Source organism: Ambystoma mexicanum, chromosome 12, assembly GCF_040938575.1.
Source record: "Ambystoma mexicanum isolate Mex_15411 chromosome 12, UKY_AmexF1_1, whole genome shotgun sequence".
Lineage (NCBI taxonomy): Eukaryota > Metazoa > Chordata > Amphibia > Caudata > Ambystomatidae > Ambystoma > Ambystoma mexicanum.
The window spans coordinates 496,730,765-496,757,112 of record NC_090936.1 but is presented as its reverse complement, the minus strand read 5'-3'; the positions used below and the strand labels follow the sequence as shown (position 1 = coordinate 496,757,112).

Genomic DNA, 26,348 nt, shown 5'->3' with positions numbered 1-26,348 from the left:
ACCATTCTGCCCTCCAGTCCGACCCACTGAGCAGGACACACCTTGTATGCTCTCATTTCAGCAGACACCCCCCCATCTCCAACCCTCTCATTACACCTCTCTCCTGGACTGACCATGCTCTCCTGTCCTCTGACCTGGATCTCTTGGGTCCCTCGGCTGAGTCTCTGCCCGCACTGCCAGTCTCCTTCTCCATCATTCGACCGATGAAATGAGTGTCCGTTGCTGCTTTTGCCGCCACTTTCATTCCACCTCCCATTCCAGCTACTGATTCTCATGTGGACACAGCCCTTGCTAACCTTCACCCCTCCATCTCCAACACCCTGGATATCCTTGCCCCCGACATGAGGATCCACATAAATCCTGCCTCTAAGCACAGCACGTGGTTTGATTCTGACCTAGCCTCTCTGAAATGCAAGTGCAGAGTTGCTGAACGGAAGTGGTTAGTTTCAAGAACATCAACTGACGAATTGGCCTGCCGCCTGCTCCAAAGTCAATACAAACTCGCCATCTGATCGAAGAAGCGGGCCCATAGCGAGGCCTGCATCTCTGGGGCCTCCAACAACATGGCTGAACTGTTCAAAATCTGCAAGGAACTTGCCAATTCTACTGTAGTCTACACTTCTCCTCTGCCATCCCAGACCCTCTGCACTGCACTGGTCTCCCACTTCACAACCAAAACTCAGGCCCTCCTGTCCTCACTCTCCTCTACTCCCCTCCCCTCCCCTCCCTCAACACCCATGCCTCCCTTGGCCCCCTCTCCCTTTCCCTTCTACTCTCCTCTTTCTTTCCCACTGCACAGTATGAGGTCTCGAAACAAGTCCTCTCTATGAAAGTCTCCTCCAAACAGGTGCTCCCCCTGCTACTCCAGAACTATCAAAGACAACATATTCTCCATTGCTCCAGCCTTGGCTGATTTCTGCAATCACTTCTTTGCCACAGGCTCCATGCCACTCCACTTCTCCTAAAAAAGCCTTCTGCTGGCCCTTCCTGCCCGGCTAAATACCACCCTATCTCCAATCTTCCTGGGCAAACTCTTGGAGAAGTTGGTCATCTCCCGACTGATCCATCACACTGAAACTGTTGGTTTTTTCCACAACCACCAGTCTGGCTTCAGAGCAGCCAGAAGCACGGAAACTGTTCTCCTGAACACCTGTGAAGACTTGCTCTCAAATCTCGATTCCAACTCTCCCTCTGTTCTAATCTTTCTCGATCTTTCCTCTGCCTTTGGTACAGTCAATCATGACACCCTGATAAATCATCTCTGTGATACCCTTGGTATCACAGAGCTGGCATTGAACTGGTTGACTTTCTCTGGTTCAACTCGGCCCTTTCCTCTCCTCCACCACACTCTCCACCTGCTGCCTCTCTCAGTGGCTCTTCAACATCTACCTTGCCCCTCTGGCCCACCTGATTTCCACTTTCTCTCCTCACTTCCAGTTATGCAGACGACATGCAGCTCTCCTTCAAGCTTCTTTCCACTTCCTCCTCTCTCATTCCTGACTGTTTGACTGCTATTCAGGCATTGTGCGCTGCCAACGATCTCTGCCTTAATGCCAGTAAGACTGAGATCCTTCTTATTGACACCTGCTCCCTCCTTCCCTGCTATTCTCTGCCCGCCCTCCATGGGTCACCTCCCCTCACCCTGTTGTGAGGCTAAAAACCTTGGTGTCACCTTTGACTCCTCTCGCTCTCTCTTCTTCTTGCCTCACATCGTGGACCTTGTCAACAAGGCCCACTTTCAGCTGCACCTCCTCAGAGGCTTTCTCCCTTTCCTCACCTTCTCCATGAAACTCAATGTCTCCAGAGCTCTGTTCCTCCCTAAACTGGAATACTGCAACAGCCCCTTTCTCAATCAACCTTCATCCTCCCTTCGTCCCCTTCAACTAATCCAGAATAGGTCTGCAAGACTTATCCTTGGCCTTAAGCCCAGCAACCGCATCTTTCCAAGCCAAAAATCTCTCCACTGGCTCCCGGTGGCTGCAAGGATCAAGTTCAAGACCCTTTGCATCATCCACAAGGCTTTCTGGGGTCTGGACCCCGCTACATATAACTCTCTCTCCCTAAATACCTCCCTGCTAAAACCCTTCGGTCTTCTAACTCCAACTCTATGCAGATCAGATGCTTTTCCAAGCAGAGAGTGGGGGTAGATCTCTCTCTTCGGCAGGATCCTCCCGCTGGAATGGCCTCCCTACCTCTCTCAGGCTTGAGACGGATCTCCTTAAGTTCCAGAAGCTTCTCAAGACCTTCCTTTTCTCTTCTTCCTTCCCTCTCCCCCCCTAATGCTCCATCTGCTGCATTTACTGGCTGCCCGGTCCCTTCTGAGTCCTACAGGGCATCAGGCCCTCCTCGCTCAGTCTACCCCAGCACCCCGGTCTCCCTGACCTAACCCCCCCTAACCTCCACTTGCCCTCCCAGCCCCCCAACCCCCATCCCCTGACTAGCCTGGCGGGGTGGCATCCCTACTGAGTCTAATCCACCCCGTCCTGGCACTTAGAATATGGTCCTCACTCACTGCACTCCCTGCATTCCCTGGCACTTGCCCACCTGGCCTCCCCTTAGCACTTGCCTAGCCCCAGAACCCTCCTCTTCCTCTCCTCCTCCCCCTGCACTTGTATGCCATCGCTCTGCCCCTCACTTCCCTCCCACCCTAGCATTATCTCTTCTGTCCCCACCGGCACCCAATACCCCCCCAAACCCCACCTCCCCTCTCCCCTGCACTTTTTGTTACCTCACTTGCACGATCCGAATGACAAGGCCTAGTAGGACCGCTATTGTTGTTTTCTCCCATGCCCCGCCCCCCCTTTTTTGTCTTGTGGTGCCTTGAAACACCATTTGATGTATATAAGGCTCTTTATAAATACCCAATAAATAAATAGGTCCACAGCAGGCCCCCTCCCTCTGCAAGCGATTGCCAAAATATTTAACCAGCGAGACAGATTGTATTTTGTTGTCTATCCAGAAATAGAGCAATCTTCCATATCAATCAGCTAAGGTCTATATCTTCGTATAGGCCAGGGCGTAAATCAGCCAGAAAGACTTTCAAACATGTAAGGAATTTGTTGAGATCAAAAAAGGATTAGGGAGACCACCAGGGGTCGCAGACGGTGATGGCCACCTGAAGCTCGGCTCCGTAGCCCGAGGGGACAACAGAGATGAGATAAAGCGTTTCCTGATATTCAAACTTGGCAGAAACAAGAGATAATTTGCCTCGGTACCACAAAGAAGGAAGGAAAGCCGTATTTGTATCAAAATTGTAACGGGAGAAGAAATCACTGATGGTTGCCCTTCACCCCATGGAACGTTGAAAATGGTGGGCTAAGCAGAAGGGTCCCGCTGGAACCGAGAAACAGAGGTGGCTTTCTAAAGAGACGCTGAAACGGTCTGCCCCGCAATAGATAGCCACATCGTGAAGCAAGGAAGGAGGAGAAAGGCAGCAGATCCGGAGCGAACAGCGAGGGAGAAGAGGCGGACAGCGCTCGGCGGAAGGTGGCATGCTGATGATAGAGGCACCGCCGTCGGCGTAGAAGGGGTCCGCAGCACACAGTGCTCACAAAGCCCCAGACGGAACAGCTAGATTCCAGCCATAATACGGCAAGGCGGAAAGAAGGAAGGGGCCGCGATCGAGGCGTCCTGAGAAAAGGAAACAAGCGGTGGGAGCAAGCGATGAAGCATATCCAGGACAGGACTTTAAGGACATTAGAGGGAAACGGCTGGCGCCACCAAACAGTACCCCACGAGCAGTACGGCAACACAGTGCAACAGGAGCAGGGAAGCATTGGAACATCATCCCTGTGAGGAGCATTGAAGGGAAGGAGGGGACCTGCTTCGGGGGCTGTACTCGGAACGCCATTGCCTGCCACAATTCAGAGGAAGGAAGAGCTCCCAGGAGAAGGCCACAAGACAAGGAGGAAGTGTGGCAGTGAAAGAGCATGATATAGGATGAAGCCGGTGAGTTGGGGATGTGATTAAAAGAAGCGTTGACCCACAGGCACTGAAAGAGGCGCAGGGCTATTAAGAAAGGGGGAAGCTGGGGAAAAGTCATGCTCTGACCACTCAATGTTAGGGCAACGTGGTATGGAGGTATCCCAACCAAAAAGAGAGGACAATAAGACTGCAAGGAGACAATTGAAGTGTCAAGCTGGGGGGAGGCCTGGAACTGTGCTATACGCGCGTAAGCGGGAAGAGAAGGCTGATTTGAAGCGTCAGAGGCAAGTGAGTGGGGGAGGCACATAAAGAGCTGTAAAGCGCATGGAAGCTCCACGAACACCTCGCTAAACACCTACAAAACCCTGACAAAAAGGAGGTGTGATCCAAATACTAGAGGCAGGTGAAAGAAAATGACACAGACCGAATCAGGGCACTATAGAGGAGAACCCCGGATCAGCTGACAAGCAAGCAGTGCGCCCAGAAACTAAAGCCTTGCTCAAGAAGCAAATACTAAGACCACGAGGCGACCCCACTACGCGCACTAAGGGCGCACCACCCCACAATTTAAGGGCTGAAAGCTCCCCCACGACAAGAGCCCGCATGTGACTCAAAACAAGCCGGTGCTACAATTGGTGGGGTATCTCCAACTGTAGGAAAGTGGAAGACGGAAAGCAGGTGCGGCTAACAGACAATGTAATTTGCAAGGAATCACCTGCCCTGAAAGTGGACAGTTACATGTCAAACCCCCACCCTGAAGGAGGCCTTGGCAGGCTCCAACCCTATAGAAGAGAAAAGCAAGAGAACCACGGGGTAACACCGGGGAGCGAAACGGAAATGAGCATGGCAGCCACGAAGGAAGATATAGCGGGAATTCTGGCAGAGATTAAAGCGCTGAGATCAGACATACAGACGTCCATATCTGAATTGAGGAGCAAAATGGAGCGAATAGAGGGGAAAGTGGAAAACTTAGAGAACAACCAAGCCAATGTGGACCTAGTGGAAATGAAACTCAATGCAAGGATGACGGACATTGAACTAAGAGAAGAAGAAATCACGCTCAAGATGGATGATCTGGAAAAGGACCTTTGCGGATCTTGGTGTTAGGCAGAAACCTGTGCAGTTCCCTCTGGGAACACTGCAAAAGATTTAAGACTACAGGTGTTGGCAGTAAACCCACTTGGTAGCAGTCTGTACCACACAGATTCACTGTGGTAGCTGTGGCTGAGCAGTCAGACTTCCCTCAAGAAGAGTTAGGCTGTATAAAGAGGATACAGAATAGGTACAGAGGGACAGTAGTACAAGCAAACACTGACCAGAGCTAGGTGTAAAAGTATATACTTATTTATTTTAAAGGCACACTCATAAATTACACTAGCACAGAAAAAGGTAAGTAAGTCAAAACACAGTCACTATTACTTATATGTACATCCCTAGTCATTTGTTGGACAAGTTAACACCACTTATTTCCAAACAGAGGTGAGCGCTTAACGTCAGATGGCACTCCAACAAGTTATTGAAAAAGGGAGGGAAAAGGCAGAAGTAATGGAAGCAGCAAGGTAAAACACTTTTCACATAAGGTTAGAAAAGGCAGTCAATTGTGGAACAAGGAGAATTGGTTCGAGGCCCGCTTTAGAGAGAGCCAGGCGAAAATATGTCCAAGATCACACAATGTCAAGGCTTTGCAGGTGAGTAGAAAAGGTTTTACTGAGCTTAGAAAAAGTTTAGTTAGGGTGTCCCAGGCTTACCCAGGTTCGAGAGCCGAGGGCTAAATCTACCCCGTACAATCGGTAGCAAGGGAAGCCGGGCGGAACACAGTACCTTTAAAAGTGGAAAGGATCCTCCAGCGGTGGTAGTTGTTCCTGGTAGTGGGTGCAATTCGCGGTGTCGTCCAGAGGAAGAGGTGATCTCGACGTGGAGAAAAGCTGAAGGTCGTTGCACTACCAGGGATGAGACCAGCCGTGGAGTTTTCCGGTTACAAAGGATTTCACCCCTCTTTCGCGGTTGAGGTAAAAAGTGGTATCCCGGTTGCCGGGGTGCTTGGCACAGGCAAGGCGGCCACGAGATGCTTCGGGACAGCGAAAAGAAGGCAGAAACTGGTTGTCCCCACCAGTTAAGGGAAGAAGACTCTCTGGCGGGAGATCTCCTCTGTCGTCGGGAAAAGTGGTGAGACGGTTCCGCAGGGCTCCACCGGTGGTGTCGTCTTGGCAGGTCGGCTCGGCTTCTCCCTCTTCGGCTTCTTAGGTCCTGTGGCGACTTCTGAAGAACCAGTCCCAAAAACCCTGCTTTTATGCAGCAAACCCCCATTCATACAGCCTAGCTGTCACTCAAACATGCTAAGTGGTGAGCGGGGTGGCTCACCACTTGGGCCAATCACACCAGAGTGCGACATGAGTTGGCAAGGCAACTCAGTCCAGGGTGCCTAAACCCCCTCCCACACCCCCTGTGGTACCCAGACAGAATGGCACCACTTTGGAGGGCTTCTGTGCAGAAGCCCGCCAAAAGTGGAACAAAGGCTCGACTCGGGTTCAGGGTTACTGAAGTGAACCTAGATGCCATTTTGGCGGCGAGTTCTGGCAAAAAATCCCAACCGGTGAATTTATATTAAATAAATAAACCGGCGGTATCTTTAACATTGCACCAAAAAGTGGTGCATTAAAAACAATGGGAAATCCCATTGGGAAATATTCCGGTGGAGTATTTCCGTGGTATCCACTGCCACCAGCCAGAACTCGGCGAGGGGGGACGGGACAGTACCCCCTCGACAAAAGACCCAGGGGCAAGCTAATTGCCCCTACCAGTACTTCCACAGTAAGATGGTTTGTACTGGTTAAGTTCCTAAGTTAAGACTAGTAAAGTCAATGGTGACTTTACAGACCCAGGGAGACAGTAGTCAGTCCCAGGGTGTGGAGTCTATGTTTGGGGGTCACTATGACACCCCTGTGTTACTGCACTGAGGGTGCTGTGTAACACACATTCAAAAACCAATGATAGCCTATGGGGAAAAAATACCCCCTAGCCCATAAGCACATAGCAAGTCACAGAAACACTCTCAAGTCATGTCCAAGAGTGAGGGTAAAAGAGTCTCACTCTTGGCAGGAGAAAAAAATAAACCCCAAAAATCCAGCAAAGCTGCTGGGGGACTCACTAGGTTAGGAAATTCAGCCTAAACAGAGAATTCTCCCTAACACTTGGGCCTAGCAGAAAAGGATGGGGAGTCCCCGCAACAAGTGGAAAGAAAGGTTCAAGACATTGTTAACCATCTATTCGAGAACAAAGGAGGAAAGGTGGTAACGATTGAAAGAGCCCATAGGGGAGGTAGGGCGTTTGGAGGAGGTCCACGGACAATTGTAGTCAAGTTTCTCAGCTACAAAGAAAAGACAGAAATCCTCGCCAAAGCAAAACAAGAACAAGAGATAGACTTCCAAGGCTCTAAAATAAAAAAATTCCAGAATCTCTCTACCCCGACGCTGGCTAGAAGGGGAGCATGCTGCTCACTCACAGTGTGGCTCACGCAGCATGCATTTCGATACAGATGGGGGTATCCATTTGACTTAACATTTGAGTTCAGAGGGGAGGACTATAGAATTACCACGCAAGAGGAAGCGAAGCAAGTCCTTAATGGCTTAACAGACAAGATGAACGCCAGCGGGCCCATAGGCCCACATGAAGCTGCGCTTTCCCAATCAAAGGAGCAAGGGGGCACTCAGCCCAGGCAAAGAAAAGCGAAAGTGGTAAGGAAATATTTCAAGCCGAACCCTGTCTCACCAGCAAAGCCGCCATGATAAAGGTATGACAATGGGGGTCACAATAAATAAGGGGAGGTGGACGTTAACAAAGATATATGAACACATGAAAATAAGCACGAGGGGGGAAATGGGAAAGGAGATCAGAACAATTGGGACTGTCCCCGGAGGAAGGCGGGGTCCAAACCCTGATGGCCCTCGACTTAAGGAGGGCGTCTCAAACCCGGGAACCGGAACAGTCATCTGGGGATGCGGTTCAGTTCATGCAGTTAATTATTGTTTATTGTTATGGGGGAATTTTATGGAGGGATTTGGAGGGGGAGCAACACCAACGGGACACCATGCAGGTTGAAGTGACTTTGGCAAGCACGAAACAAGGCCGACAAGAGAGGAGGGGCACAAGGGGAACCAAGATAAAGACATGACAAATCGAACTGACCAAATGTCGGGGGGGGGGCTTTTCTAAGGGTGGGTTACTTTGAATGTTAAGGGGCTCAACTCACCAAGTAAGAGATCCCTCATAATAAGAGAATTTATAAAAGCAGAGCTGGATGTCCTATTTATGCAGGAGACTAGACTAAAAATGGGGGAGGAGAGACTACTGAGGGGAAGAGGACTGGGGTAAGTGTTCTAGGCCTCGGGGAACCAAAAAAGAGGGGGAGTGGAAATTCTATGGAGTAAGAGGTTCAGAATTGAAAACCCGATACTGGAACGATCAACAGAAGGTAGAAGGATAGTTGTCCGGGGTGAGTGGGAAAAGACACAGATCTCCCTAGTAGGGGGATACACTCCCAATCAGGGACAAGCTCCCTTCAATGAAGCTGCATTGGCATCCCTAGGAAGAAATGACAAGGAACTGGTAGTGATAGGGGGCGATTTTAATACCTAGGCGGATCCCGAAGTGGATAGGCAACAGACAAAGACTCGATCAAAGGGTCCCTGCCGGGTGGGGGGCAACAAATTTGCAACGACCTTGCAAGAGGGGGGGGGGGTCTGTTTGATCTTTGGAGAGCGTGCAATCCAGGCAGAAAGGGCTATATGTTCAAATCGGAGGTCCATGGTACCGTCACACAAATTTATTACTTGCTGACAAACAAGGAACACAGTTCCAGAACGCATGGCGCCTTGATCCGACCAGTGGCATGGACAGACCACGATATGGTCAAAGCAAACGTAGAGATAGAGGGGGGGGGGCAGAGAAACACCAGATGGAAATGTAATGACTCCTCATGGTTGGATAACATATATACCCAGGAACTTAAGGAAGCAATTGAGGAGTACTTCCAGATGAACAATGACAGAGAGGTAAACACTGTCACAGTGTGGGAAGCGGGTAAAGCGGTATGGAGGGGTCACCTTATAAAAGAAGGAGCTAGGAGAAAGAGGGAACGTAAATTACTGGAGGATAAACTAAGAGGGAGATAATAGCATTGGAGGGGAACTACATGCACAAGGGTCATACCGCAGAAAACACCTAAACTACCCTAAAAGCAAAACGGGAGGAACTGAAAGATTTGGGGAAAGGGGAGGTAATAAGAAAACTTCAATTCCTAAGGCAAAGATTCTATGAAAAAGGGACAAGGCCAACAGGATGCTGGACAACAGGCTTCGGGCTCAAAAAGCAGAAAGATGGGTGGAGGGTCTACAGACAGAGGGGAAGGGTATGGTGAGATCACCGGAAGAAATAGCAAGGTGTTTCGCTCAATACTATGAAACTCTCTATACCTCGGAGGGGTCCCGGATGGGTGGTGAAATGAAAGATTTTATCAGAGAGGCCGGATTAGCGCACCTGACTGGTTCAGAGGACACCCTTATGGAATCAGATATCACAGCAGAAGAGGTGCAAGCAGCCATAAAAAGGCTCCCACCAGGGGGGTGGGGGGGGGGGGGAGCTCCAGGGGAAGATGGATACAGTATGAGGTTCTATAAGCAATTTGGGGATACCCTGGCACCACACCTAGCAAATTTGTTCAATCAGATACGAGAGAAGGGGGTGGCACCACCGCCATTCCCATTGGCACATATAGCAGTAATTCCGAAGGTTGGGAGGGACCCCACAAGCTGTAAATCCTACAGACCCATATCACTCCTGAACACAGATGCCAGTGACCTATCAAGGGCTTAAATACTTGTGAATCAACATTACCAGGACCATGGAAAAACTATATAAGGCAAATCTGCCTCCCTTGTTAAAAAAAATAGCTAGGGATCTGGAACGATGGGCTAAACTAACTAGATTGTGGCTGGGGCGGGTTAATGCTCTAAAAAGGGTGACGCTCCCCAAATTGCTATATATCTACCAAATGCTCCCTATTACTATTCCAAGTCACCACTTCACAGAAAGGGATGATCCGAAAATTTCTATGGCAGGGGAAAAAACAGAGGGTAGCATACAAGGCATTGGCGCAACCTAGAGAGAAGGGAGGGGTTGGCTTGCCGTAAATGTATACTTATTATCAAGCTGCACAATTTAGAGCACTGCTTCCACACTTGCGGGAAGACAGACAGAAGCAATGGGTGGCCATCGAGAACCATCGAATGAGACCAGTTACACTGGGGAATGGTTATGGGCCCCAAGAAAGTCTTTCGCGAAAAGTGGCATTAACCATTTTGCAATGGGCACCCTTCTAAGGCTGTGCTGGAATAAGGGAGAGATGTGTGGACTTACAACATGGCCAGCTCCTATGAGCTGTATTTGGGCGCCTCCAATACGTGATGATATCAGGGACCCGACACGTTTCCAGGACTGGTACGAAGCAGGACTTCAAAGGGCGGGCCAGATGGTGAAGCCAAGTGGGTGAATCACAATCCAGGAATTGGAATCGGGCCTCCAGATAGGTCCACTGGACGCGTTTAAATTCCTGCAAATCAAGGGAACTTTGATGTCGGGAAAGTGGAAAGGGAAGCTTGAAAGGAAACTTACAGCCATGGATAGAATCCTAAGTGACTCAACCCACACTAGCGGCCTCATTTCAGGGATATACAGAGCTTTGATAGAGGCAAAAGGAAACAAGATGGAGGGCATTAGACAGAGATGGGAGAGAGACATGGGCCCTACGTTAACTGATGTAATTTGGTAGCAAACCTGCAGGGCAACCTACAAAACGTCTATCTCCGCCCAGTATAAGCTACATGGATTGAAACTACTACATAGGTGGCAATTTGATCCCAAGACACTATCGAAAATGTTCACCCAGACAAGCCCAATGTGCTGGAGAGGCTGTGGCACTGAAGCGGATTATTGGCACATGTGGTGGGCATGCCCCAAATCACAATCATACTGGAAGGAAGTCCTAGGTTGGATTAGGAGAAGTGAGGGAATTCCCAGAAACATGGATCCCAGACTGGCCCTATTTGGACTGGAGCCACAGAAAGAGCATTGGAAAAGGATGCCTCATAGGACTCACTTCCTACTCCTGGCAGCGAGGGCGTACTTAGTGATAAGCTGGAAATCTGAATCCCTCTCGGCGGAAACAAAGTGGGTCAAAAAAGCAAAAGATCACTATGATATGGAACAGGGGAGTTGCTAGGTCTGGATAAGACCCGGGGCTAAGCTGATGTCGGAACTGTTGGGACTGGGGGATAGCTAGTCTTTTGGCTGTAGCTCCTGAGATTCTATGCGGGGCTACAACCAAAAGATCAGGGGCTATAGCCCCCTTAGCTCCCCTCCTAACAATGCCCCTGATATGGAAAATATTACAGCCCGCCTATACGACGTTACACTAGGTCGAGAAATAGAATGGGTGCCGTTCCTAGAGGCCTATAAATAATCGAGAAGAAGACTGACACAAGCCAAGCGTAATTGAACTTGCCCGATTAACCGTCATGGCACCCACTGGTGATCCGTTTGAATATTGGGGAGGGAGGGGGAAGGGACTGTTGATAGTACTTCTGCGTATTGTTATTTAAAGTTTTAGATTTCGTACTGTTGGAAAATGTAAGTGCTATTGGAAAATTAGCAATAAAAGCAAAAAATATAAAAAAAATTCAAAAAAGGATTAGCTATACTCATAATTGTCTTTAAGGCTAAAAGAATATGCAACAAAAAGGCACATTGTTTCATGGCTCCTAGTAAAGCAATTGAGTTTGTGAATCGCAATACACAACGCTCCCGTCTTGTGAGTAGATCTCCAACTGCAAGACAAGATTATCTCAACCATGGGACATCTGGTTTACATAATAATGTTTTATTCACTTATCTTTTTAATCATCTCTTTGATACCAGTGCTATTGAAGGTCCCATCCACTCAAACATCTGTATTGTTGAGCTGTGGTGTTATGTTTAGAGTTAGGTGGCTTATTTCCCTTGATTGGGGTGAGAATGGAGAGGAGCGAGTGTTTTTCTTCACCAGTGCCTATAACGACACAGAATTAGCAAAGTTGTGGATTTGGTTCAGTTAGATTGGGTGCACCATTGATGATGTGGATAAACTAATGTGGGAGGAAGAGTGGTACCGGCTTGGGGATGTTTTTTTTTGTTATATGACATGTCTACGCTATTATGCATCATGGACATGAAAGTTCATGTTGACTGTAGAAAGTATTCTGATGCATTTGTCGATTAGAGATAGCCCGAGAGTAAAGTGTGAACATCCCCTCACCCCTAACTACAAATTAACATGGTTTCTGGAAAGGACTGCAGATAAACAATGTTACATGAAATAGAAAGGGTCTCAATAACAGTGTTAAGTAGTTGAAGGTCTTAAATGATGTAAACACTGAATTAAATGACATTGTGCATGGAAAACGCTTCCCTGGAGGGCCTTGCTGGGTTGGTAAATATTGTGGTGATTCTTTCTGGTTCTCACATCTCCTGGTGCACTGAAAGTTGCAGTGTAGCAAAGTGGCAAATCACCTCCACGGTAGGTTTGCAATTGTTGCTGCAAGCAGGGCAGATGTTAAAAGTATGCTTGTCAACATTTTGGTTATAGCTTTCATTTTTTGAGGCTGTATTCACAAGATGGCATGAGTTTATAGGTTCTAAATTCTAAATGGGGGCATTTCAATGTTACTACTGACCTTGAGTTCGACGTCAGGTTTGACCCTGTCGCAAGACCTGCAGGGGTCTATTCGGACTGTCACAATACAGGTCATTAGATGTCAGGAAAAGAGATTAGCAATGTGGAAATGATCACTCCTACTTGTTCTCAGCCACAAGAGGGAAACCTTTATGGAGAAGTGGAGCCAAGACAGGGGAGCCAATGAAGCTGCCAGGACATCCAGTGATGGCAGGAGCACATAGAGAAAGCAGTTGTGAAGCCGCAATAAGGATGGAGTATTCTTTAAGCTTCCGAGGAACACTCCAGGGCCACTGAATGAGTCCAGTAGTCTCTAGAAAAAGCAAACCTATCAGAAAGGCTGACGAGGAAGAGGTGTCAGCTAATGCAAAATCCAGATAGAAAGCAAATAACCATTGATAGGCAGATACAGGAGGCTACTCACAAAACTAGTACTGATAAATCTCTGCCATACATTTAAGATATTTGTGCACAATATAAAGTGGAGGTAGCCCTTAAGGTCCTTTCCTTTCTTCCTCTTAGTTATACCTTGCATTTCCCAATCAATGGCTAAATATCTCATGCATACGTCCCTGCTCACACCTGCGTTCAACTGGTTGTCATTTTACCCAAATGTTTGTTTTGTCATATTTCGTTCACCCATTCTCCCGTTCTCCCAACTCACTCTTCCCATCTTTTCACTTTCTCTTTTCCTCTCATCCCTCAGTCTACGGTTTGGTTTGACACACTGGGGGAAGGTCACAACTCGCTCAACCACAGTCAAGGACTCTGTGCTTTAAGACCACTATGGTGGGGATTCACGCAGAATAAAAGCCAAATAGCACAACTAAGAGCAGACACGGAATTGACATGGAGAAGCCTTGGAAACCGAATGTTGATCTTGGCAGGTGCACTGAATGACTTAACTAAAGGCACTGAATATCCTGAAAGAGCTGAGAGACCTCAACGATCTACAAGGACCTGAGAGGGCTAAAGGTCTGGGGAAGCTGAGAGGTTGTGAAGGGATAAGGGGGGCTGAAGCACCAGAACCCATGATCTTGAATCATGCTTGGAGAGCAACCCAACCAGAGAGGGATAATATCTGGGAGTGACTACTGAGCACGAGAAGCACTGTACCTAGGACAGTGAGCTGAACACTATCCAATGGTGGGCGGGCAAAATGACCCTGAAAATGAGGGATCCGGGGTAGTGCACACCAAGACCTTTTCAGGGAATGCTTTCCCTACAAGTCCTGAAATCACTCCATGAGATAAATGCAAACCTCTTTTCTTCGAAAATAAAGAAAGGCACTGGGCCATAAACAAGGCACTGTCTATGTATTTGAACCATTAGATTTTAGTCAGGTTTTTTCTAGGGCATAGGTCTCTCACAAAACACCTTAACAATGCTGCATACGGGTTAAGCAATAAGGATAACCACCAACAAAAAAAAAATCACTTACCTCTTGGTAATGTTCTCTCTGATGGATGTTCTTCCCACAGATTCCTCATCTTTCATATCTACCTCCCAGCAGAGCTGCTCTTCAGAAACTTTTTCGTTGCCAAGGGGTGCAACGCAGCTCTGCCTGCTCCCGCCCCACGTCGGATATGATGTTGGGGCCAATATATATAGAGGCGCGGTGCCCTGTGACCTCAGTTCAACCCTTTTTCCCTAGCACTCTGCCGTTGAGGGACCAGAGAACGAAAAAGGGCAGGTAGGGAGGGTGATGAGGAATCCATGGGAGGAACATCCATTAGAAAGAACATTGCAGAGAGGTTAAGTAATCTGTTCTTCTAATGGATTCTTCGCTCCCACGTATTCCTCATCTTTGATAGACTCCCAAAGCAGTACATTGACCTTGAGGAGGGAGGATAGTAAGGACAATGCCTAAACCAGGAAACTATGAATGACAGCTTGGCCAAAATGAGCGTCCTGACCAGACGTGAAATCGAAGCAGTAATGTTTAGCGAACGTGTGCAAAGAAGCCCACGTAGCTGCCTTGCAAATGTGCAGAACTGAGACTGCACGCACGTTGCAGAGCCAAGGAGGCGGACAACCCTCTGGTGAAGTGAGCCCTGAGACCACCTTACCAGCCAGATCATGGCAGGGGAACAAAAGAGGGTTCAGATGGTGCAACTTACCCCTGCCCTCCCCCAATTTAAAGGGTGAGGACTGGTGGAGGAGCAGTTTTCAGGGGGGTTGAAAAGTGATACTTGCAAATTTTGAAAACCGCACAAAAATGTTGGAAAATAACCAGTCTTTTTGGCATGCGGCCTTCGATATTCAAAAGCATCACCTAGAACCAGCATGCTATCAAAACCCTTCAGGAATTGCATGACGGTGCGGGGGGCTCGTGAAAAAAGAGGGCAGCACTGAGGTTCTCTTGAAAACCAAATTGGCAGCAAGATAGCCCTAAACAGTGCCAATCTGCAGACCCGTACGAACCAAAAAGAGCATAAAATCCATAACAAAAGACGTGGAACAGGTAAAAGGATCCATATCCTTCCCCTGGCATCAAGCTGAAAACTTACACCTGCAGACATAAATGGAGTTGGTGGTGGGCCTCCTCCGAGACTAGTATGTCAAGGATGTTATCCCATTCCTTATAACTCAGCCTTTCAGCAGCTGAAGATGAAGGTTCAGGCTGTGATGGTTCTGGTTCAGGGCCGCCCCTACGAATGGGAGATGTGAGAAACCTGAAGGTGTCTCACCCGATAGTGTCCGGGATCTGTCATCCAGGTGGCCAGGACACGGCCATCACTGTTGGATCCAGTTCTTGGGGTGGACCAGTGCGGGAGCATCACAGGAATTGGGGGGGGGGGGGTCTTCAGTGGACGCTGTATCCCCTTCCCTGTAACACCTTTTCCCCATCCTACCAGTTAAGAAACTTAGGAACTCAACACCCCCCCCCACACCCATCTTTCCCAACACGAACACTTTCTCACGGACAACTCCCTGGGAGAGAAAACTGACTAACACCCGAGCCGTATACCTGAAAATGTCCCAACACAACGGTCAGGCAGAGTCAGGCAATTACTGATCATTACACACACCTGACTTCCATCACACTTCCCCACATGGATAAAAGGGGGATCACGAAAGCACACTCTGAGCAAGGCAAAGCATGCGAGGAAGCAGCAGTTCCAAGATGGCAGCTTAATACGAGGTGAAAGACGGCAAGACCAGAGAGGGTTGCAAGGAGGAAAGTGCCATTGACGTTTTCACAGAAAAACTGTTACTTTCACGAGCCTTTCAAGAATAAGAAACATAAGACCTGGAATTAAAGTTGAAGAAACCTGTATTGTGTGTCGGAGCTACCCGGGGCTCTCCCGCGTCGATAGCCAAGGCGGGGAGAAGCGTATGCCGCTGTGGTACTGTCCTTGGCTCCTACAACGAAGCAGCGCCAGTAAAGTCAGCACAGCCAGTGAGTCGGGGAGACTGATAGAAGACCGGTCTGTGTTAGAACCAAAGTTGCAAGCAGCAACATAGTTTGGAGAAATCTGAAGAGAATAGTGTGTGAAGCGTATGTGATGAGCGACGCAAATATAATTGAACATCAAATGAGTGACTGAACTTTTGAAGTCCAGATAGATACCGTATACAGAGTGGTCTGGCGCCACGTGGGTGCTCATTCAAAGGTCTCTGTTAGGTATCCAACTGAGAGGTGGCAAATGTAAAAAGGAATTGTGAAATTGAAGTAGTCATGCAACGGGTCAAGCCAATTAGTCTCCCGGCTCAGGGAGACTAATTGTGTAAGAGGAAGGATCTGAGCCCGTCTGACGTGGATCTGGGGTGAACCGTGAGTCACCCGAGAAAGAATATTCTCTGAACATTGGAGAAGGGGATCCAAATTAACGAATCGTTGTATAAAAGGGATCTGAGCCCAGCTGAGGGGGATCCATGGTGAAGAGTAGAGTGAATCACCTGAATTGAGTACTTGTAAGAGGAAAAGAACTTTGTTTTGGTACATCAGGCCCTCGGAATCAAGAGTCTTTGATGAGAAAAATGCTGGTAATGGAACTGTATCCTCGTGCAGATGAAGCCAGAGAGTGTGCTATGCTCGAGTGAATTGCCTTGTCCCGTGCTGAAAATGTGGGGAAGGGAGGCCAACGGCCTGAACATCCTGACATATCATTTTTGTGAACACTTCTTTCGTTTTCATAAACACTACCCCACACTATTTGTATTTAGCGGTAAGGATTGGCAAAAGGGTTTTTATAGTATAGGTCCTTTTATTTTGACGAGACTCCACTAGGACTGCATTATTATTATTATTATTATTATTATTATTATTATTTGATGGTTATAGCTTGCTCCCATCTGTAGATTAAGGATTAAATGGGCGTTTATCACACCCTTGCTGAAGTTCAATAAACACCCTTGAACTGTGGTCACTTGTGTCCGTCTTACTATTGATACCATGCGTTCCTTACAGAGAGTAGATCTGGTCACTGCTGTAAGCTCCAAGGAAGGCAGATGGCCATGTCCAGCAATTCTGGGTACCACGTACTGCGGGCCCAATCTGGAATGATCAAGATCCCTGGGGACCTGAACCGGTATAGCCGCCTGAGAGTAAGCGACGCATAGAGCAGGTCGAAGTCCCACTCGACTGTCAAGGCATCCCCTGAAGCGCCCTGCTGAGGAAATTCCTTGGAGCAGAACCACTTGCACTACCTGCTCACACTGGAAGCAAAGAGATCCACATGAGGAGTCCCCCAACGGGAACAAATCTCCTCCAGAATTTCCTGGCAGAGCTCCCAGTCATGGGAGGTCAAGGACTGTCTGCTTAAGGCATCCGCTAGTGATCGGTTCTTCTTGACAGCCAGATGAGCTGCCGTCAGAAACATGCTATTCTCAGGAGCCCACAACCGCATGACTTCTCTTCGCACAGAGGCAAGTAGCTAACACCAACCCATTTGTTGAGGTAGTGCATGGTGAACGAGTTGTCCATCAGGATCAACACCATCTTGCCTCATACAGTGGGGAGGAAGGCTACCAGGGGCAGCCTGATCACCCTCAGCTCCAGCAAATTGATGTACTCCCTGCACTCCGACAGGGACCACAGATCGCTCATTGTAAGGTTTTGGAGGCGAGCATCCCAGCCCTTCAGGCCTGCATCTGTGACTAGATTAAGTTGGGAACAGAGTTGTTGGAACAAACCACAGCAGAACGTTGTCTCTCTGTGAGCACCATTCCAGGTCTCTGGACACTTTCGCTGAGAACAGAAGAATAGCTGATGGTGGCCCCTGAAACTGAGACCATTGGCATATCAGAAGCCACTGAAGCGACCTCATGTGCAAACAGGCTTCTGACCCTACAAGGATGCAAGAGGTCATGAGGCCAAGCAAGCCCAGAAAAGTTGAGGCAAGAAGCTTTTCCTGTGACTGGAAGACAGGAACCGTTTTGAATAAGTTCATCTCTCTGTCCTCGAGCAGGGAGGAGGAGACCAGGGGACTGTCCCAGACAGCCCCGATAAATCAGAGGGCAAGGTAGGACTTAAGATTTTCTTGAACTTGAGACTTCCTGAAGTTCCGGGAGAAGCCTAAGCTGTGCAACAGGCTGCACATCCAGTACAAATTGGCCAACGCCTGCATTGGAGAGTGATCTCGGATGCACCAGTCGGCCAGATAGGGTAACACATGAATGCCTCCATTCTAATGCGAGCTGCTTCCACTGCCAGCAGTATGGTGAAGACCTTGGGTGCCAAAGAAAGGTCTAATGGCAGGACCTTGAACTGGTAATGGCAATTTCTTGTTGAAAGGCACATGGACAAATGACAAAAACATGGACAGTTATACTAGCCAAACCTGCAGATCTAAGGCCTGAAGGCTCTAGTCTAGGGTAACCATCTTGAACGTGTCCTTGTGCAAGTCCAAATTCAATAGCCGCAGATCTAGGATGGGACAAAGACCCCCTCTCTTTTTTGGCACCAGAAAATAGGTTGAATACAAAACTTGCCTCATGGTACAGGGTCTATGGCCCTCCTTTGCCAGAAGCTGACAGACCTCCTCCAACAGGAGGCAAGAACTGGGTACCCAGCGGTTGATCTGGAGGGCCAAGAGCTAAAGGAAGACAGTACCCCTGGTGAAGGACCTGTAAGGTCCAGGTGTCAGAAGTGGTCATCCCCCATTTCCCGCCAAAGTGGGATAATCTGCCTTGCACATGGGGACAAGTTGTGAAAGTCCGACTGATGGAAGCTTTGCATCTAAGACAGCAGAGGGCACACTTGAGGTTGTGATATCCCCCCTGGGGGCACTTCGATCCTGAACCCTGTTGGGGCGTTACTTCATCTGCTTTGCAGAGGGGGCATGACCCCTTTCCCTGTGGGCATAGGAGGCGAAGGGACAAAAGCATATGGCCTGGCCCTGCCTGCAGATAGCTGCTGTTAGACAGCCAGCCCCAGAGACTTTGCAGTCGCCTTTGTGGTCTGGAATTTTTGTAGGGATTCATCAACCTTAGTATTGAACAGGTTGCTACCGTCTAACGGCATGTCCAGAAGTTTTTCCTGGATATCTGGGGCAAAGCCTGATGCCCTCAGCCATGAGTAGCTCATTAAGAACATGCTGGTATACATTGCCCTGTCTAGAACGCCTGCAGTATCCAGGCCCGATTGGAGGATCTGGCAAAAGGTGTCCTTGCCGTCCTTGACCAGAGCCTCAGAATTATCCCCCATCTCATACTTTGGGATGTGCTCATCCACCTCCGATATGATGAACCAAAGTCTGAAAGAAACTTTGGCCAGTGCACAGAAGGCGTTGACGCATCACAGGCCCAGGCTTGCAGACACAAAAATCTTTCTTCCCCATCCATCCAGATGTTTGCTCTCCCTATCTGCAAAAAAAGGAAGCAGGTGGTTTTCAGATTTGCTGTGGCAGGCTGTACAACCTAGCTCTCCTCTACTTCATGTGTGGATAGAAAACTCAGGTGTGAGGGCGCAGGCCTGTGGTTCTTTGTAAGGTTGCAGACGACAGTCTTGACCATAGCTTCAGGACCAGGGCCTCCCCTGCCTGATTGAAAAGCAAAATGGTTATCGTTCTTGGGCCCTTGTCCAGAACGTCCGTCAGCTTGTACTGTACCTTGGCCCGGGAGGATAGCCCTAAGTTATCTACCACTTTAGTAATAAGGTACTGAAAAGCAGCCTGTGGTTTGCCCAGTATTAGGAAATATTTCTCTTTTGGCAGCTTACCCTCCATAGTTCCTATGGACCCCAATCTTTTGGCTTTGTTTTTGAACATGTTATAACTTTAAGGGAAGTAAAGCCCTCAGCTTCACTTCCCTTTTTGCTATTTATTTATGGGGAAACTGATCAGTCCTTCAGACTATCAGTACTGGGAAACTATGTTTCCCTTTTATCTTTTGGAACTGGCTAACATTGCACACAGCATCTTGAAATGCAATGCAATGAGGATACTTATATATCACCTTAGCTTTTTCCACTTGCGATTTTTTTTTTACTTTTATATGTTCAAATAATTGTCATAGGTGCCCCTCTACGAGAAGAAACACGGCTAATTGACCTGTTCTTTGGGAAGATACCCATTGGAGAGTCCAAATCCACACTTTAGCTCACTGTACATTTCACAGAAGGGAAATAACCATTTGCACATCAGTCTTTGTCCCGCCCACATGGGCAGTCCAGCACCGAAACGCTATGGCAATTCTCTTCTGAACAAGAGTACCAACAGCAACCCCAGACACGTGTTTCAGCCTTGTTGGGTCTCCTCATTGAGGTGGAGCTGTGCCTCTCTGAGCACAGTGAGTAAGGGGTCCACCTCTGGATGACGCTAGGAAACTGAGGGTGGCTAAACCCAAGTCCCTTAAACAATCAAAAACTAGCCATAAGCGCCCTCTATGAGAACAAACACGGCTAATTGACCTGTTCTTTGAGAAGTTACCCACTGGAGAGTCCGCAGCCACACTTTAGCTCACTGTACCTTTCACAGAAGGGAAATACCCATTTGCATATCTGTCTTTGTCCCGCCCTTTCCTGCTGTGAATCCGTCCTTTTTCCTCCGTGGTCAATGAAGTGACAGCCCAGTCACTGCTTTCGCTACTTTCAATTGTGTTTTTAGTGACCATCAGTAATTTTCAGTCATCATCAGCGACCTTCATTTAAGGATCTTGACTATGGCCACAACCATGGCTGCAAGTAGAAAGGGAGGGGCCTATGGATTACGATCAAGGGACCAGGAGTATATATTTGATACGCCTGGGCCACTTCACAATTCTTTTGTAAGTCAGTTGAAGGTGGGATCTGCAGGACTAGTGACCTCTGCTGTTTCACCCATCAGAGACCACGTCCTAGAGGTCTTGACTCGCAGTTCCCGTAGGAGACGGAGACTGCAGTGTGATCTTTCCGAGCTGGAACTGCACAGAGCTGAGTATGATGCCTCTCTGCTCACATGTCCTTCTCAAGAATTTGATAATTCTCATGATAATTCTCTTTTGCCTTCTTCTGCAGTACCCATATCCTTGGGGGATACTCCAAGAAATGATAATGCTAATACTATGGAGTTGGCCCCTACTCCTGATGTTTCCCTAGCCTTGGAAGGGTCAGAGGATCATACAGACATTAAGGTTTCCCTTATGCCTTCTAATGCTGCTTTGCAAGAGGGAGTTATGCTTAACCCTCGTCAACCAGAACAATCAGTTCTTGATCAATAGCCAGGTTTTATGGCCAGTATAGCCAAAGAGCTACTTTTATGTTTCACTCCATTTGACCTTGGACTATTGGTGTACTCCTTAAATGATTGGGTGGCGGAACTACGTTCCCCGAGAGATAACATCACTCCTCAAACCATTGAACCCCCTAGTCCTATTGACGGGACTCATTCATCCAAATGGGACAAGTCTTGTCAATCTAACTTCCAAAATGAGTTGCTGGAGCAAGCATCACAAACTGACTATCCCAGTAGGGAGATTGTGGTGCCTATTAGTCCCATTAAAACAGTCATCAAAAGGATTGACATCTCTGATACGGACATGATCTGCTCTGTACCGGAATTACCTTCCTCTTCCCTGACTTCTGCTCAGTACATGGGTCAGAAAATGCCTAAACAACCTCCAACGGTGAATGCCTTCTGCAAGTCGGGATCCTCACAGAATCTGAGTCTTAGAAAGTGCCAAATGCCTAAAATTGCGGACACTTGTACACATGATTTTGTTATGGACCAAAGAAACTTTGTCATCACCAACATTCGCAAGACGGAAGGGCCGGAATCCAGAGAAGCTTTGTGATTTAAGGTCCTAGCATGGTTAAGACAAAGGACAGGGCCTGGGGTGGTCCGATTATCAGATCTACAGATTGTCCGGAGGGTTGACCTTAAAGAATGGTGTTCGTACCACAACAACGATTGTGTTCTAGTGGGCTGTGGGTCGAGTACTTTACCCATGTTCCTTAGGCTCTGTAAATATCTCCCCAAAAGGTCGTCTAGGTGTAATTTAATCATCTGATGTACATCTATGTTATGGAAACCACCCATCTATGTAGCCTCATTATGTTCTTTTTATCAAGTCCTTGATGCTTACCATCCTTTGGGATGTTGGTTTATGTTGTTGTTTGTTTTTTGTTACTCTGTACAATCTGTCTTATCTATGGTGTTTTGTTTTGTTGCGCCCATCAGCCTTCGGGTACCTTGGTGCACATTATAAATTATTAAACATAAACATAAACAAACATAGGCAGTCCATCACCAAAACGCTATAGCAATTCTCTTCTGAACAAGAGTACCAGACCCATTCAAATTTCAAGCATGGCATGAGGCTGGCTTAGAGAGAGTGGACCAACTTTGGGTGAAGGGGATGCATATTTCAATACAGGAGCTGGAGAAAGCATTGGGTATAGGAAAGCTCTCTGTGTTTTCATATCTAAGACCGGTAGAGAAAATCATGGATACATGTAGGAGAATAGTGGTTTAATGTATGGGGAATTGATCACGGCAGAGGGTGAGAGTACGGAACAGATAGTGTTATGATGTACTATAAACCGAAAAACATAAATAAAGAATTGCACACAAAAAAAGAGGTACAGTAGAGCATTCAACCAATACACATTAATCTTGATAATGTTCCCTAATGATAACAAAAGTTTAAACAGCTGATCAGCTTGGAAGGTGCACTGAGCTGGAATGTGGGCGTTGAGGGTATAGAGAATCGAAAGGCAAGAATACTTCAGACTTGTATAAATAAAGCAAAGAAGGCATTGCAATACAGACGAAAACAATCTTTTAAAGTTGTGGGTTCTTGAAGAGCTGCCACTGAAGGTTTTACACCTATGGGATGAGTCCTACTAATGGTAGTAACAAGCGTGAACAAAGGCCTGTGAGGCATAACACCCTAGGGGTTTGTCCCGGTTAGAGTTTTTGAATAGACTCAAAGGAGTACTCAGCCATTCGGCCAGTAAAAGGCCCTGATGAGCCCTTAGTGCATGCACCAGTATGAGACCCAGCCGAATCCTTGGCGCAAACAGTGGTAGGAGTCTTAGAGGCTTGAGGATGCCCTTGGTGGAGCGGCTATGTGCCGCCGAAAGATCTGATCGATCCCTCTTGGAAAGGTTTCTCTACACAAGGGTGCTCTGAAAGAGATTGCGTCACTTATCTCGCTCCAAGGGGACCCGTAAATGGATCTGGAGGGACGAGTGAAAAATCGCCTCCCACCGTTTCTCTTCCAGAGAAATCAATTCTACAGAGCGCAGTGTGGCAACAAGCTGCAGCCCCTCTCACATCCAAATGTTTATAGTGGGACGCTAACACTCCAAGCAACGGAGTGTGGGCCCTGCACCGACCCGCACAGAACCCTACCTTTATTCACGGCATAAACCGGGGAAGGGAAGACCAGGGCGTATGAAGTAATTGTGAGGAAAACGAAAAGACAGCCAGAGTGCCGCTGTGCTGTCTGGCCAGTCTGTGTGGAAACAGTGACTATTGGGCATTGTCGGTGGGCGATCCTTGATGAGGCCATGCCCACACTTAAGGATTCTGCCCCTGAATTCAAAATTGTGAGGGACAATATTTGGTGCGCTGGTATCATCACGATGGGACGGATAGCTACAAACATGGAGGAAAAGGGATGAAACATAGGAGTACTGCATGTCCCCTGGGCCTAAGGAATATTTATTGGTTTTAAAGCCACGCTTCCTGACACAAAGACCTTTCCCCCTACCTCATCATGTCAAACCTTTCGTTTTCCCTAGCTAGTTCTGATAAAGGGTGTACCTTGCCAAAGGCAATCCAAGTTCTGTACAATTAAAGAAATGCAGCACAAAAAGAGAACAAATAATACTTGCCATACAAAATGTCGAAATAGGGGAAAAAAACGATTTCCTCTTTAAAAGGTTCTATGCAGGAAACAAAAAGGTTTTTAAATAGTTAAGGAACTGAAGAGAATAGGTCGCAAGGCAAAGATAATCCAACAAAGCATTCCAAATATGAGGCACGATTGCAGAGAATACTTGATTCGAAGTGCTGGTTCTCCGAACGTGAATTTTCAAGGCAGAAAAGAACTTTGCTTCTAGCTGTATGTTGTCCTGCAGAAATATTCAGTTTCTTAAACGGGTACAAAAGATACTTGAAGGCAAATGGCTTTAAAAGCAATACAGCAAACTTTAAATTGAATTCTAGCTTTAAAACCAAGCAAGTGAAGTGATTTTTAAAATGAAGGAAACCTGATAAAAATGTTTGGCCCCAAATATAAATCGAGCTGCATTAGGAAATTAGAACTTTAAGGGGTTAAGAGCAGTTTTTGGGAGACCCAGTGTCGTGATTCTGAGGTGTCGTTCCTGTTTGCAGGGCTCGTCAGTCAAAATGAGAGTGCTAGCTTTCAGAAGCGGTAAATGCTTGGCTGGCCCGTTTTTCCGGCGTTGGCGGTTGCCATGGAGAAGGACAGTGGCCGCTCTCCTTTATGCGAGGCGGAGTTTGAGCACAACACACCATACGTCATAGACGATCATGTGCTCTTGTCAGCTGCTCGACACGCTGGGCTCTGCCCCATCCATTCACATAAGAAGCCTGTAAACTCACTGCTCGCTGCTTCTGATTAAGTGAGCTACCCTCGGACTCCTCGTTTCCTGAACTTTGTTAGCAGATTCCCTGACTACTGCCTGCTTTACGGAGTTCCCTTTGTCTTCTTCTCTGTACCGGACCTGCCTCGCTGTTGCAGACTCCTGCCTGCACACACGGACTGCTTCGCTCTTCATCCTGTACCGTACCTGCCTTGTTGTTACCGACCCCTGCCTGCATGGACTGCTTCCGTCTGCCGCTTTGAACTTACACTGATTCGCTGGTGTTGACTCACGCCCGCTTTCTGATTTCCATTAGCCGGGTGCTTCTGAACTACTCTCGCCTCGCGGCTGTCCCTACTAGTATCAGACTCTTTGAAAGGAGGGATTGTAGCGCTTTACCTTTGGGCTCCCCAGTTGCCAAAACAGGTTATTCAATATTATTATAGAGGTGCTTAGATACCAGACTTACCAAATCACATTAACTACTGTGTTCTTGCCTTGCAGCCTGGTTCTGTGGCAGTGTGTTCTCCCAGCTCTTTCGTTTGATCTGCTCCTCTGTTTGACATCTTCAAGATACAGCTCAAGTGACGAGGCTTGGGTTAAGGGCTAACCCAGGTTCTTCAATCAATAGCTGCCATTTGGGAGTCCAGTACTCCCCTTTCACTGCCTCTGCTTACTATCCTCTGCTGGTGAGTAACACCCAGAAGAACAGCATTTCTTCCATCATTTTGTGATAGCACCAGCTCAGACAGGAGGAATGGCTTGAATCAGCGCAATAAAGAGATCTGATATTGTGCAGCTTGAGTCTTCTTGGACACATGAACCTTCATAAAAAGTTAAGGATCTAACCAAAAACCCAGAGAGCAAGCAGAGGATACAGGTAAAGCTGAAATACCTTTCTGACGAAGAATAGAGAGCCAATCTTGAACTAACTACTGACTCTTAATTCTCTTGTGAGCACAAAAGAAACTTTGTTTTGGACCAATTGAATTTTAAATTAGCAGGCAGCATCCATGATTGTATCACATCCAGTTAACCCTTCAGGCGAGTAAAATCCCCAGTAGCAGAATTCTTCAAGTACAACCGAGTAGCATCGGCATACTGGCAAATTACTACCCCATGCTTGGCCAACAGGCATCCCAGAGGCTTGATCTAGGAGAAAACAAAATGGGCGAAAGATTTAACACTTGAAGCATGCTATATTATTCAGGCAAATGGTTGAGGGATCTCAGCAGAACTGCTTGAGATCTGTCAGAGAAAAGACTTAAACCAACTCAACACTCAAACTCCCAAGCCCATTCAAATAGAATAATAAAAACAGAATAGCTAGGAACCTCCAAAGGTCTAACTTGCCAAAGGCTGCCGAGAATTGAAGTAGAATGAGAAAGCAAGGAACACCATTATCAATAGATCGGAGGATGTCATCTATAACATGAAGGATATCGCTTTCGATGCTATGTTGAGGAAGGAAACCCGACTGATAAGAAGACATCAATTAATGGTTCTCAATGCGAACCTGGAGTTGCATCAAGACAGCCTTCTCCGAGATTGTACCGGGAAATGGAAGACAGGTCGAATGGTCTATAACTACTTAGACAAGTAGGTTGCAATGAGGCTTTTTCAGGAGAGGAGTAATAAGAGACACTTTTAGCAACTCTGGAAATAGTCGTTGGCTTAGGGAGA

At 47.6% G+C, this 26,348-nt stretch overlaps 1 protein-coding gene across 2 annotated transcripts in view; it reads right to left on the bottom strand.

Annotated features, from left to right (window-relative positions):
- WDR91 (WD repeat domain 91) overlaps positions 1 to 26,348 on the bottom strand; it is an 832,764-nt gene that overhangs the window by 263,207 nt on the left and 543,209 nt on the right. The gene's annotated exons all lie outside the window — the stretch shown is intronic.